Source organism: Periplaneta americana, chromosome 15, assembly GCF_040183065.1.
Source record: "Periplaneta americana isolate PAMFEO1 chromosome 15, P.americana_PAMFEO1_priV1, whole genome shotgun sequence".
NCBI lineage: Eukaryota > Metazoa > Arthropoda > Insecta > Blattodea > Blattidae > Periplaneta > Periplaneta americana.
The window spans coordinates 30,655,903-30,669,730 of NC_091131.1; positions in this window are offsets into that span (position 1 = coordinate 30,655,903).

Below are 13,828 nucleotides of genomic sequence, written 5' to 3' on the forward strand. Positions count from 1 at the left end.
CAGATTTTTTGTATTCGACAGATACTGGAGAAAAACTGGGAGTATAAGGGTACAGTACATCAGTTATTCATAGATTTCGAAAAAGGCATATGACTCGGTTAAGAGAGAAGTTTTATATACTGTATTCTTATTGAATTTGGTATTCCCAAGAAGCTAGTTCGATTAATTAAAATGTGTCTTAGTGAAACTTACAGCAGAGTCCATATAGGCCAGTTTCTATCTGATGCTTTTCCAATTCACTGTGAGCTAAAGCAGGGAGATGCACTATCACCTTTACTTTTTAACTTCGCTCTAGAATATGCCATTAGGAAAGTTCAGGATAACACAGAGGGTTTGGAATTGAACGGGTTACATCAGCTTCTTGTCTATGCAGATGACGTGAATATGTTAGGAGAAAATCCACAAACGATTAGGGGAAATGCGGAAATTCTAGTTGAAGCAAGTAAAGCGATTGGGTTGGAAGTAAATCCCGAAAAGACTAAGTATATGATTATGTCTCGTGACCAGAATATAGTACGAAATGGAACTATAAAACTTGGAGATTTATCCTTCGAAGAAGTGGAAAAATTCAAATATCTTGGAGCAACAGTAACAAACATAAATGACACTCGGGAGGAAATTAAACGCAGAATAAATATGGGAAATGCCTGTTATTATTTGGTTAAGAAGCTTTTGTCATCTCGTCTTCTGTCAAAAAATCTGAAAGTTAGAATTTATAAAACAGTTATATTACCGGTTGTTCTGTATGGTTGTGAAACTTGGACTCTCACTTTGAGAGAGGAACAGAGATAAAGGGTGTTTGAGAATAAGGTTCTTAGGAAAATATTTGGGGCTAAGAGGGATGAAATTACAGGAGAATGGAGAAAGTTACACAACACAGAGCTGCACGCACTGTATTCTTCACCGGACATAATTAGGAACATTAAATCCAGACGTTTGAGATGGGCAGGACATGTAGCACGTATGGGTGAATCCAGAAATGCATATAGAGTGTTATTTGGGAGGCCGGAGGGCAAAAGACCTTTGGGGAGGCCAAGACGTAGATGGGAAGATAATATTAAAATGGATTTGAGGGAGGTAGGATATGATGGTATAGACTGGATTAACCTTGCTCAGGATAGGGACCGATGGCGGGCTTATGTGAGGGTGGCAATGAACCTCCGGGTTCCTTAAAAGTAAGTGTACTTATGTTTGCTTCAACTTTTGCTAAGAACTTATCAAATTTTTGCACTAATTTTAGGTAATTTTTACAGGCTACAGGATAGTCTTCTGCAATTCTTTTGCATAATTTACTTCCATTTGGGTGACCCAGATCTCATTCATTAGTCAGATTACTTTCTATTCTCATTTACTAGATCACCCTACTTATCAATTAGTGAGTTTGCTATTAGCTTAAAACTAGCATGTCAAACTTTTCTCTTCGACTTTATGAAACAGAAATGAGCCAGGGGATCTTGGATGAAACTGTGGAAGTGGCAGTAAGCATCTGAAGCCACCACCATTTCTTCCACGTAGGCAGATATCACATGTCAAGTTTACTTGATGTCTAACACTTGATGCTAATAAATTTCACCTTGGCCAGCATTAATATTATTCAGGGTAACCATTTGACCACTGAGAGTGACTTCAAGAATAAGGCCTAAAAGTATATTAGCCAGTGGCGTAGCGTCAATGTAAGCCAAAAAGCTCAGCTTCCCCAGTTAATAATAATTTCATAATAAACCTGCAGTCTATGGACAAAATTATTTATTAATTTTAATAGAATTTATATTTATGCGTTAAATATTGTGATGCAGCAGCTCAGGATGATTTGTGATGCAGCAGTAAACAAGAAGCCTGCACACACCAGCTTCCAAGCAGACTGGTTTCTTCTGTGTAACCCACCCCGCAGATTTTCCATCCCTTTCTAACTAAACTACCCTAGTCGCAAGGCTCGCAAGAAGCTAGCTTTAACATTTAAAATAAGTAGTTTCCGAGTTATCCCTTTTCGTCAGTTGTGTTCAGTTGAAGTGTTAGTGTGCATTGTGGCTGATGTAATAAATAATGAGTGAAATAACAGTTCCTGATACCAATTTACTTGAATTTTTTAGGACAGTTCTATTATCAAGACTGACTTACGAACAAAAGTGTGATCTAAAAAACAAATGACCGACTCCCTTGTTGTCAATGAAGGACACAACCAAAAGACAGATGCATACTTACGTAATGATACTAATACTGTATCTATTGACTGTTAATATAGTGATTCCTCTAACTATGACAGGGAGTGAGCTAATGTTATACGTATAAGTGTCTATTTGTTAGAGATATGTGTAAACCGTGAAATCATATTTTACTACGTACCATTTGAGGTCATGCCTTATTGGTGTTACTTACGAGGTTCCAACCAATCTTCGACTGCTGACTTGACATTGTCTACTATTTATTTTAAGACTATATTTTTGTAATACGTTTTCTCATATTGCATGAAAGACAACTTGAATTAGCTTCCCCTGCTCAAAATTTCATGCTATGCCACTGATATTAGCCGCGATTATATTACTCCACACTAGTTGAAATGTAGTATTCCCACTCGTTGCATATATAATTTTTTTAACACCAATGCACAGCAGCTTTCCACACAACATATTCACATACATAGAAGGCTATATAAAAATAAAACATGTTTATGTAGTTTATGGTGCACAAAATGTCCTGCCACTTTATTGAAAACCAGAGATAGAAGCAGATTTGATGATGATCATAATAAGTAGCACATAAAAATACCAGCATCTTTCTCTGAAATGAGGCAGATGGTGAAATTCTGAAATAGTGCAATATTTTAATTCTATTTGGGAGGGGAGGGTAACAACTCTAAGGCGAATCCAATATATCTTACCTGTAAAAGAAATATTGCAACATAACAGAGCTCTGACCAACTACCTCAATAGAATATTAATTAAAAACATTTACATATTTACAGTGGTACCACATTAGAATCTTCTTATTTAAGGTACTTATTCTCACATAATTTCATCTGTTCTATATTTCTTTGAAGATCTTTTCTTTATCTTTTTCACAAAGGAATTGATAAACAATTAAAAAAACATTAATTACTTTTAAATCTTAATTTACTTCATTTTTTTACGTATTAATTGTAAAAATCTCTACTGTAACTTATATTACACTTTTATATCAAAATATAGACGTCGAAAGAGACTAGAAAATGTCCAACACACGATTGGTTTTGTTTATATTTTTTTCGTTTCACCTGAAACGTCGAATTAATATTTTTTAACAATGATTCCACTTCATTCTGTTACCCTTGTTTGAACAATAATATATTGTTCTTGAGCTACTAGAACCCGCCAACAGACTTTATTGTAAAAACCCCCTCCAACTAAGAACCATAAAATACAATTCAAGCAGCTATCATCAACTGCTTGAGAGGATTTTAAGGCTTATAATGTTACTATGCGGGAAGTACAATTATTGTTATTCTTTTTATCTAAGAGAATCACAGATCAAGATATCACCAACTACTGCAGTCAAGTGCAACCCAAATCATTCATTAACATCCATTTGGAAGGTTCTTACTCTAAGGCATCATGAAATAATGAACCACATAGGTGCACAAAGAGAGCAATTCTAGAAATCTGCAATATTAAATGCTTGATTTATATTAACCATGGGTAACAATCAGAGTCAGGTGGAGTTTTATTAATTTGAAGCAACTGTCAGGTCAGTCCTTCGTGTATCTTAAACATCTATTTAAAGTTCACTTTCTATTTGTACTTAGGAATTATATAGACAGGTATTCTAACCTCCCTAAGTCTTCTGCATAGACGAGACAGTAACTTCAAGGATACCCAACGGTTCAGAAGAAATATGAAACATCCAATGAAAGGAAATGCTAACATACATGTGCTGAAGGTGCATTCACATTAATGTGCAGTAAAAGCAGGATGTGATATAACATCTATAAATTACAAACCCTACTTTAATACAATACTTCCTTATTTATAAGTCTAGATGTTTCTACTTCATCCGAACCATCTGGTATAAAACATACTGCATTCACTTTATACTTTACAATTCTTAACATAAAACAATGTTTATATGGAAGGTATAAAACTTGTAAAATATATGTCATACTACATAATATAGGGCATTCAACTGTGCACAATAAAGACTCTTTAACACTGTAAAAGAATTAATTTGCAAATATCACTTTCAACATTCACAGAGAGCCTACACATTGAGATTTTTCAACATATTTCTATCATACATGAAAAGAAGATACATTCAACTATTGTGTCATTTCACTAAGCATATAGAACTGCAAACTTGGTTGTCAACAAAGGGAAGATATGGTTAAGAACATTTTCTCAAAAATCCACGAAGCCCAACACCTTCAATAAATGAGGAAAATTCTCAAGTAAAATTAATTTCAACATAAGAACTTCAAGCATTATCAAATCAAGTAACAAACTGATGGTAAACATTTTAAGGTGCAAAAACTGATCCATATTATCAGTGTTGAGGTTGTAAATGGAAGTTTCAGATACCAGAATACAAATGGGTACAGATATTGTATGCTTAACTTTATCAGACGAATATTTATCACAATTTTAACAGTTGGAAAGAATCTTGGTTTGTTATACAGACAAAATTGCAACCAGTCTCACTTTAAAAATAAGCAAGGTGTAAAATATAATTTTCACAGCTCTAACGTCCAGTTTCCAGAGCAATTGATCACTTTAATCCTATTATATATTTTGTAGCAAAAAATTATTTCTCAACTTTTCCGAGAATGTGTGACTACATCTTCATGACTATACAGGATGGAAGTGATATAATTGTACAGACTGAAAGGGCCAACAGAATACATTAAATTACATAAAAATTCTATTATGTATTTTGTAATCACGTGCATGATTATTTAGAAAATTTGGTCGGAAGTCTGCATATTTTGGCAACAGTGTGTTGCAGGCTCACGTACAAAAGCACACATGCACTCAATGTGAATAGCAGAATTCCGTTCCTTAGTCAATACTTCCTAATGATGTTAACCTTTTTATTTAATTTGAAACAAAACCGTCTATTTCATTGAAAAAACTGCAAAGGGATAAATCATTGAATAATTTCAAGGAAAAATTGTTCCGGAGCTGGGTGTCGATCCCAGGACCCTTCACTTAGCATGCAAACGCTCTACCGACTGAGCTACCCCAGGAACTATACACGACACTGTCACAATTCTTCCTTTTTATATCCACACAACTCAAATGAGCAGACAAGACGCCAGAACTCAATTATGAGTGCACACAAATACTGTGTGACTTAATTTGTGGCTTCCTGTTAACGTACCTTCAGTAACGAATGTATTATACAAATCTGGCTTTCAGATAGTAGCTTCCTGTAAAGCAGGTTTGAATAATATCAAGGAAAAATTGCTCCAGTAACCTCCAGTAGCGAAGGGTCCTGGAATTGATACCCGGCACTGGAACAATTTTTCCTTGCATTATTCAAACCTGCTTTACAGGGAGCTACTACCTGAAAGCCAGATTTGTATAATACATTCGTTACTGGAGGTACGTTAACAGAAAGCCACAATTTAAGTCACACAAGTATTTGTGTGCACTCATAGTTGAGTTCTGGCGTCTTGTAAGCTCATTTGAGTCATGCGGATACAAAGGAAAAATTGTGATGGTGTCGTGTATAGTTCCTGGGGTAGCTCAGTTGGAAAAGCGTTCGCGCGCTAAGCGAAGGGTCCCGGGATCGATACCCGGCCCCACAACATTTTTTTTAAATTTTATTGGGTTATTTTACGACGCTGTATCAACATCTAGGTTATTTAGCGTCTGAATGAAATGAAGGTGATAATGCCTGTGAAATGAGTCCGGGGTCCAGCACCGAAAGTTATCCAGCATTTGCTCGTATTGGGTTTAGGGAAAACCCCAGAAAAAACCTCAACCAGGTAACTTGCCCTGACCGGGATTCGAACCCGGGCCACCTGGTTTCGCGGCCAGACGTGCTGACTGTTACTCCACAGATGTGGACTCCCCGGAACAATTTTTCCTTGAAATTATTCAAATGCAAGAAAGTTGGTATATTTTAATGCCAATGCAATTTGTTATAAAACAACACATTATGTTTAGTTTGGCCAACATCTTGGACGGCTTGAAAGATACGATAGTAACTAAGGAACCATTAAGAAGATAGCATAATGGATCCTTATGGCTGGCCTAAGTACGCAATACAATCCAACATTATGTTTAATAATGCTGAAAGTTGGAATATATTATGCTCAAAATTGAATACTTTTAAACTTCGTTACATGATCACACTATGTACATCGTGAAAAACTACTTTTAGTCTCATCTGTATTAACCAATTAACAATAACTAATGTAACAAAACAGTTGTGTTTCCAGATTTTTTAATGTTTTCCATTTATAAATATGTATCTACTGCTTAATAAAATGTATATGTGATGTGTGGTGTGTAAACTTAAGTGAGAGTAAATGCTCACTTTATAATAAAATATTTTGTTAGCTACCATCATGACAAAAAAGCAATATAACTTCTACATAAAATATAAAAACTCAGTTTCATCTGTGAAGATTACTTGAAATAAAAAACCTTTCGTAATTAAAACCTGACTCATTTTAAAAGGAGGAGAAAATCCTTTCGGAAGTCAAAGATAAAAGTGATTATATAGACGTCAAAGTGGTGCAGAGGAGGCTTTCTTATTCACGACACTAGCAGATTATGTGATCAACACCATGCTCCAATTACTTTACTTACGGGAAAATTTTTCTTCTAGTGAGCTATTTAATGATGCTGTATCAAACTACTAGGTTATGTAGCATCGATGAAATTGATAAGCAGATTGAAGCCGAGGATTTGCTATAGATTACCTCACTGACATTTGCCTTACTGTTGGAGAAAACCTCGAAAAAAATCCAACCAGGTAATCAGCGCAAGCAGGAATCAAACCGTTGCCTGAATGCAGCTCCATATCAGCAGATAAATGTACTACTGCCTACACTATGCTAGAGGCTCTTATGGGAAAGACTAAGTAATCAGTTTTATAGCAGAGTGAGTGAATCCTGGAGCCATTTTCATTATTACGAGAGAAATCTAACCTCTTTTTGAGATGAGAAGATTATTTCGAGACCTAAGAAAAGAGACCCACAATCTAAGCTGCTCAAAAGAATATATCATTTCTAGTACATCATACATTACACAAATACATGATCAGATGTTGAGTTTTCTGACTATAAGAACAGTCTTCAAGTTGGTGTAATTCCTTAAACAACTTAGCAAAGAACATATTCTAATCCAACGGAATTTACTTGTAGTGAAGTACGTAAGACCAGACTGCATTAAGTTAGAAGTACATTTACTATGTAATTGAAAGAAGGGATATGCATGCACTCATTAACATCTAAAAGAATTCTCAGTGAAGTGTTATACAATACATGTTGAAACCAGGAGTACTGGCAGGCAGATGTTGGCTCAAAAGATAAATTATAATACAACTGATTGCTGAAAAACCGAAGCAACAGAAGTGACAATACTGACCCGTATGACTGAAAATAAATGTAATTTCTAACAATACAGTATATAAATGTAAAAGTATTACTTAAGGAGTTCTCATGTATTCCTATTTAGTGATAAATTCAAGGAAGCTACACTACAAAGCAAGGCCAAGAGAAGATGTAATAATGGAAGTGAATGCGATTTCAGAATGTTGCTTGGAACAAAAATATTCTCAATTCTACTTCCATATATCATCATATAATCAGTGTAGTTTCATTTTATGGCCATTATATCAGTAGTCTTGTGCTCTAGCATCGTGGTCTAAGATATCATGCCTGGACTTATGTTACGGAATTCGTGCTGGTTCGAGTCCCCATGGACAAAGAATTTTCGCATGAAATTTCGGCCACTATATGGGCCTGGTGTCCACCTAGGGAAAATTTGGGAAGCTGTGACAGGTAGCAAAATTCAGTTCTGCAAACCAGCTATAATAGCTGGGGTAATCATGTTAACAATATGACAGCCCCCATACTGGTTGAATGATCGTTTACCTCTGCTGAGGCATGTGGATGTGAAGTCAGTAGTTGGTTGGTCAGCCTTGGCCCAGGATTATTATTATTATTATTATTATTATTATTATTATTATTGTAATTGTTATTATCAAAACATCAGTACAAAAACGCGCATATAATAAAAAAGGGAAATACTTTTCAGTTATGTACAAAAGGAACTCTAGTAATTGATGTATACATTCTTTGAAATACTATTTCAAAGCAAAGAAATGACACAGAAATACGATTTTTGCGGTTTATGATTCAGAAGGCAGTGGAAAGCATGGAAACATGTTCATCTGTTCATAAACAAATATAGCGGTGCAATTATCATTCGATGAACATAAGTGGATACTGAAATGTTATTGGAAAGTGGAGAATGTTGTTGAGGTTCAACGATGTTGGAGGGTTGAATTTGGAACACAACCACCAACAAGGTTAACTATCACAAGAATCCAAGACAAATTTGAAGGCGATGGAACGGTGCAAGATGTGTTGAAAGGGCTGTGTGGAAGAAAGAGAAGTTCCACCGATAACGAGAGTGTTGATACAGTCATGCAGGCTTTTGCACAATCCCCAAAGAAGTCAATGAGGCAATGTTCTCGTGAGATTGGTATCAGCAAATCTAGTGTTCATAGAATTTTGCGACCTCAAAAATGGAAACCTTACATTCAGAGACTTGTCCACACACTAAATGTGGACGACCCAGAGATCGATAGGACGAAGAGGAAGTGCTGCGGAGTTCCCGCCTTGATCTCCGGATTTAACCCCTCCAGACTTCTACCTATGGGGAGCTCTAAAGGACACAGTGTACGCCACAAAACCACAAACGCTGGAGGAACTGAGAGTTCAGATTGAACATTCCTGTAATGATATTCCATTAGCAACAATCCAGTTGGTATGTCACTCTGTTGTACGTCGTTGTTGGGAGTGTACTGTGGTGGAATGGGGCCATTTTGAACATGCACAGGCTTAAGGAATACAAAACCACAAACACTGGAGGAACTGAGAGTTCAGATTGAACATGCCTGTAATGATATTCCATTAGCAACAATCCAGATGGTATGTTTCTCTGTTGTACGTCGTTGTTGGGAGTGTACTGTGGTGGAATGGGGCCATTTTGAACATGCACAGGCTTAAGGAATACAAAACCACAAAAATCGTATTTCTGTCTCATCTCGTTACTGAGAAATAGAGTTTCAAAATGCGTATACATCAATTTGGGACACTCTGTATGTTTTTAAATATTTATATTTAAATCTAAGACAGACTAAGAAAAGAAAGTTATAAATTAATATATTCTCATATACACTCTTAATTTAAAGAAGAGAACAGAAAACGCATTGTACAAAAGATAACATTTAAAAGCGAGGAAAGAAAACAGCTTTTAACAATAATGAGAAGTGTAAACCTAATAAAATTACGGAATCAACAAAAAGTCTTTTATATTCAGCACAAAATCGAACTACATGAATGCTTCAGCAATATAATCAACATGCACAACAGACCAAACATTGCTGAAAAAATCTTACAAAAGCACAATCTAATGGCCCTGAGTTGGGGACATAGAGATAAGAATATGAAATAAGTAGGGACCCTAGTTTTGATGGAATGGAATCATCTATGTCAATAGATGTCATCTATCTATAAAAAAGAAAGTGTGTGTAAAGTAGTCGATATTTCGTGAAATAAAATGTTCGTTTAAAAATTCGATCATTTTAAAATCATATTAACACTCGTACTATTTAAAGATTTTTTATAATAATGGCTAACAACAATTGTTATGACGTAAAATCATCTTTTCATAATGTAGGCATAGTGCCCGACTCCACCACCCTGTCCAACTCCAGATCAGTTGACGGTATATTCTTTCAGTAACACCTTTATCACCTGCACTACATAATATCAGCTGAAACTGCTCTCACTTGAATTTGAAACTATATTTATAGTTTGTGAAGTTGTTGCAAATATCCTGTTTCTCGTTAATTATTCATTTCAGAACTAAGAAATCACATACCGTCAATGCGGGCTGCTTTGACCCTTAACAGGGGCGATTTCTCAGGGCATGCTATGCTTGCTGCGCAAGCCTAATATTTTCGTAGAATGTGTATTTCTCAAAATGGCGTTACGTACATTAAAATTTATTTTGATTTTCGGAATACTGTATAGGCGTTAATACCATCCGCAGGTTGCACACCGCAAGTATCGCAATGCTTGCTCGTTTCTCGGAGCTACAGGAAAGACGTAGAAACAGTGAGAATATGATGCGCGCGAAAGTGCCTTCCTCCTTGGTCCGTCCTAGGCGCACATGCTTCTGTTATGTGTTGTTTGAAGCTCTGGTTCGAGAGCTACACCAACGACTATTTAACGTTACACAAAGCAATATTGACAGCGGGAATGTGCTGTGATTTGCGAGTGCAATGTATATGTTAGCTGCTGCATGTATTATTAATTCTTAAACATTAATTTGAAGTATTGCAATGAGTTCGGAATTTTGTGTCATTGAAATCTTATTATTAAATCCATTTTCCCGAAGGACTATTCAAGAGAAGACAGACATTATAGAGAATATGTGCGTTCGTTCAGTGCATCTCAATACAACGATATGCATTGGTTGGCAGGGTCCAAAAAACTAAATAAACTGTTTTGTTGGCCATGTTTGTTATATCATATCGAACTTCTACATCTGATAAGCGAATATGATCCATGACTCATAATGATTTCATAATTATAAAATAAATTATTTATGTGGGTCTGATTATTTTTATTAATTATTAATTATTATATCCTCCCATCTACCCCTATGAATAAAAGAGCAAGCCTAACTTTCGTGACTAGCATTCGCCCTTGACCCTTAAGGTGTTACTTGAACCCAGAAGAAGAAAAATGTTTTCGTCGATGTAAAATAACAGTTTGGTGTCGAAAGTTGTGGTTTTTTTCTCTCTGCAAACTTTCATCTGTACAAATATTTTCACCTAAGTTACTCCAATGGTAAGTAAACATTTTTTTCTTCTGGGTTCAAGTAACATCTTAAGGGTCCAAGTAGCCTGCGTTGACAGTATATCATATGATACACTAAAACCAAGACACACAAATATCATTAATACAAAATAAAATAAGGTCCCAAAGATAAAGAGAAAGCAAAAAGAAGAAGAGGTTGAGGGACAGAAAAAGAAGAATAAATCTAAGTTATTCATACAGAATATGAGTACTTCAATCAAATTTTTTAGTATATAATACTTTGTACTACACAAAATTTAAAAGCACAATAAATTATAAATTCATCCAAAAATATAAAAAATTCCCTCGTTATATGCAATTGGACAAAAAATTATACAAATTCAGTTCAAGGAAATGAAAACACTCAAAGCCTTTGTGATCTATGGAAATCTGAGACATACTGTATTAGCAAAAATTTTGAGCCATTATAAAGATCTCAATCAAATTTCAAAGCAACAGTCATACTGTGACTTGTGGTATTTCAAGAAAAAATTTTTGTATTTCACGTCTATAATTCCTACACGAAATGAAGAGAAAAGGATACACAGAGACGAACAGGCAGAAGGAAATAGCAAGTCAAAAACCACTCTTTTCATATCAGTACTGTGTAAAACGTGTTTTTCGTAAAACCTGAATTTATATATTATATCCAGGAATACTGCTTACTGCACAAATGAGAAAGTAAAAATTATACATATTCTAACAAAGACATTAATTCCTTATTTTTTTTTTTAATTTAAATAAATTTATACAATAACTAGTAGGCTATTCGTATCTCAAAATTAAATAACCATGTTAATAATGAGACGGTCAGCAATTCGCACATTTATGATAATATGGGTTAGAAAAGACTTCATTCAAAATGACAATGATTCTCAAAATCATAAATTTACTACTAACTAGAAGAGGGCACTCTTTCCACCTCTTGCAAGGGGCTCCAACAGCTTAACATCAGCTCATGCTGTGACACTCTGATGGTGGGCAATACCCTGCCCTGATGGAAACACACATCCAATAATTTTAATATTTCCCATTATATGGTAAGTGATTTGTTCGTGGGATCCTATATTATGGTAGGTTTGCCGGCTCTTCAGCTTTAAATGCAAGAGGTCAAATGACTTTATTGTCAAACGCCTGGCATTAGAAAACAACAACATTTATAATCGGTAATATGAAAGTTTATCGTGGCATTATTACCTCTAATAATTCCAAATATAGAATGACATGGCAAAAGGGGAATAAGACAAAAAGAACTCGAGATACCTGTCCAGTATTTACCAGTAAGCTTAGAGCTATTTAAGCTAGTTACTAGTAATGTGAAGAAGGCCGGTAGATTAACTAATGAGGTAACACATCGTAACTTTCTCTGACAATAATTCAGCAAGCTTTCAACACTGTAATTTAGCTTTGTTATTTTTCGTCTTACATCATTAGCTTCCATCTGACATAGTATCATCTAAATTGGCAATTCCAAAAATTAATCCTTCCCATAATAAGTGAAGTCTGTAGTTTAAGAAACAAGTTGAGTGAAGTCAGTTTGTCAATGTCAAATTCAAATGCCAGTTTCTATAATAATAATTATGATGATGATAAAAATAATAGTAACAGATACTATAAAATGGATTGGAGAAATAAAAAATGACTTAAAACTGACAGGAATGACACTAAAGACATCTTAAATGGCAAGATGGCAAAGATTAAAAACCGAAGAAAAAGAGTGAAAGAACATGGACTGAAGATAGAGAAGCACACAGCCAAAGAATGAGACAACTATGTGCAAAAGGAAAGGCAAAGAAAAGCCTTTAAGTACTTTGCATAGTCCTAAATGGGCTTATTTGCAACTAAAAAAATATATATACTGATAATATCGCTGTTATGGAAGAAAAATGATGCAACTGTAAAATTGGGATGAATATTAAAAAACACCTCTATCTGACTACTACAATTTAAAAGTAACCAAAAATCATAATATTTTTCTTTATTTCGATTGTCATATATATTTTTTTTATATCTAGGCTATTATTTACAGGAAATAAGATTTTGTTTTTCACTTCTCCTGAAAAACATTCTATGTTGCACTTATGTTGTTGTTCCTCCAGAATAGCATTATATTGTTGTTATTATTATTATTATAACTCTGTCTCAGAACTACAAATATTTCATCTCAAATGAATACACAATCAAATAAGAATCAGTGTGATGTCTCCAATGAGTATACTGTTGATGACATGCATCAAACAGTCTACTCTTTGTAAATGACAAAATAATAATAATAAAAAAAAGATATCTGCATCGTTATTACAACTACAGTGACATACCAGGTACATACTATAAGACGACATTTTACTTCCTTAGGCATAAAATTTTAATGCTGAAGACAGTTCTACCGAGTTTGTACCAATTATGCCTGAAAATCTTGAATTGATATTCTGGACTGTTTGTGAACACAACATTTTGAAAATTACTTGTGAGAAAAAGCGATTTGTGAAGTTAAAAATTAATTTAACAGGTGACATGCAATGGTCACAGCAGAGAGGAATTTCAACTCTTAATTGACTATGTATTATATAAATCACACCTGATCGAGTGGTTTATTTCATGTTTTGTGTCGTAATGTCTTCTCATATTGTACATTTTTTAATAACAAAATGTTTGCATACTCTACACTATCGCTTGTAATTCTGCACCGAAATATCTCAATTTGTGGATTAAGGTATCTAAATAAATCTATACATTCAGCACAGATAAAGTTTA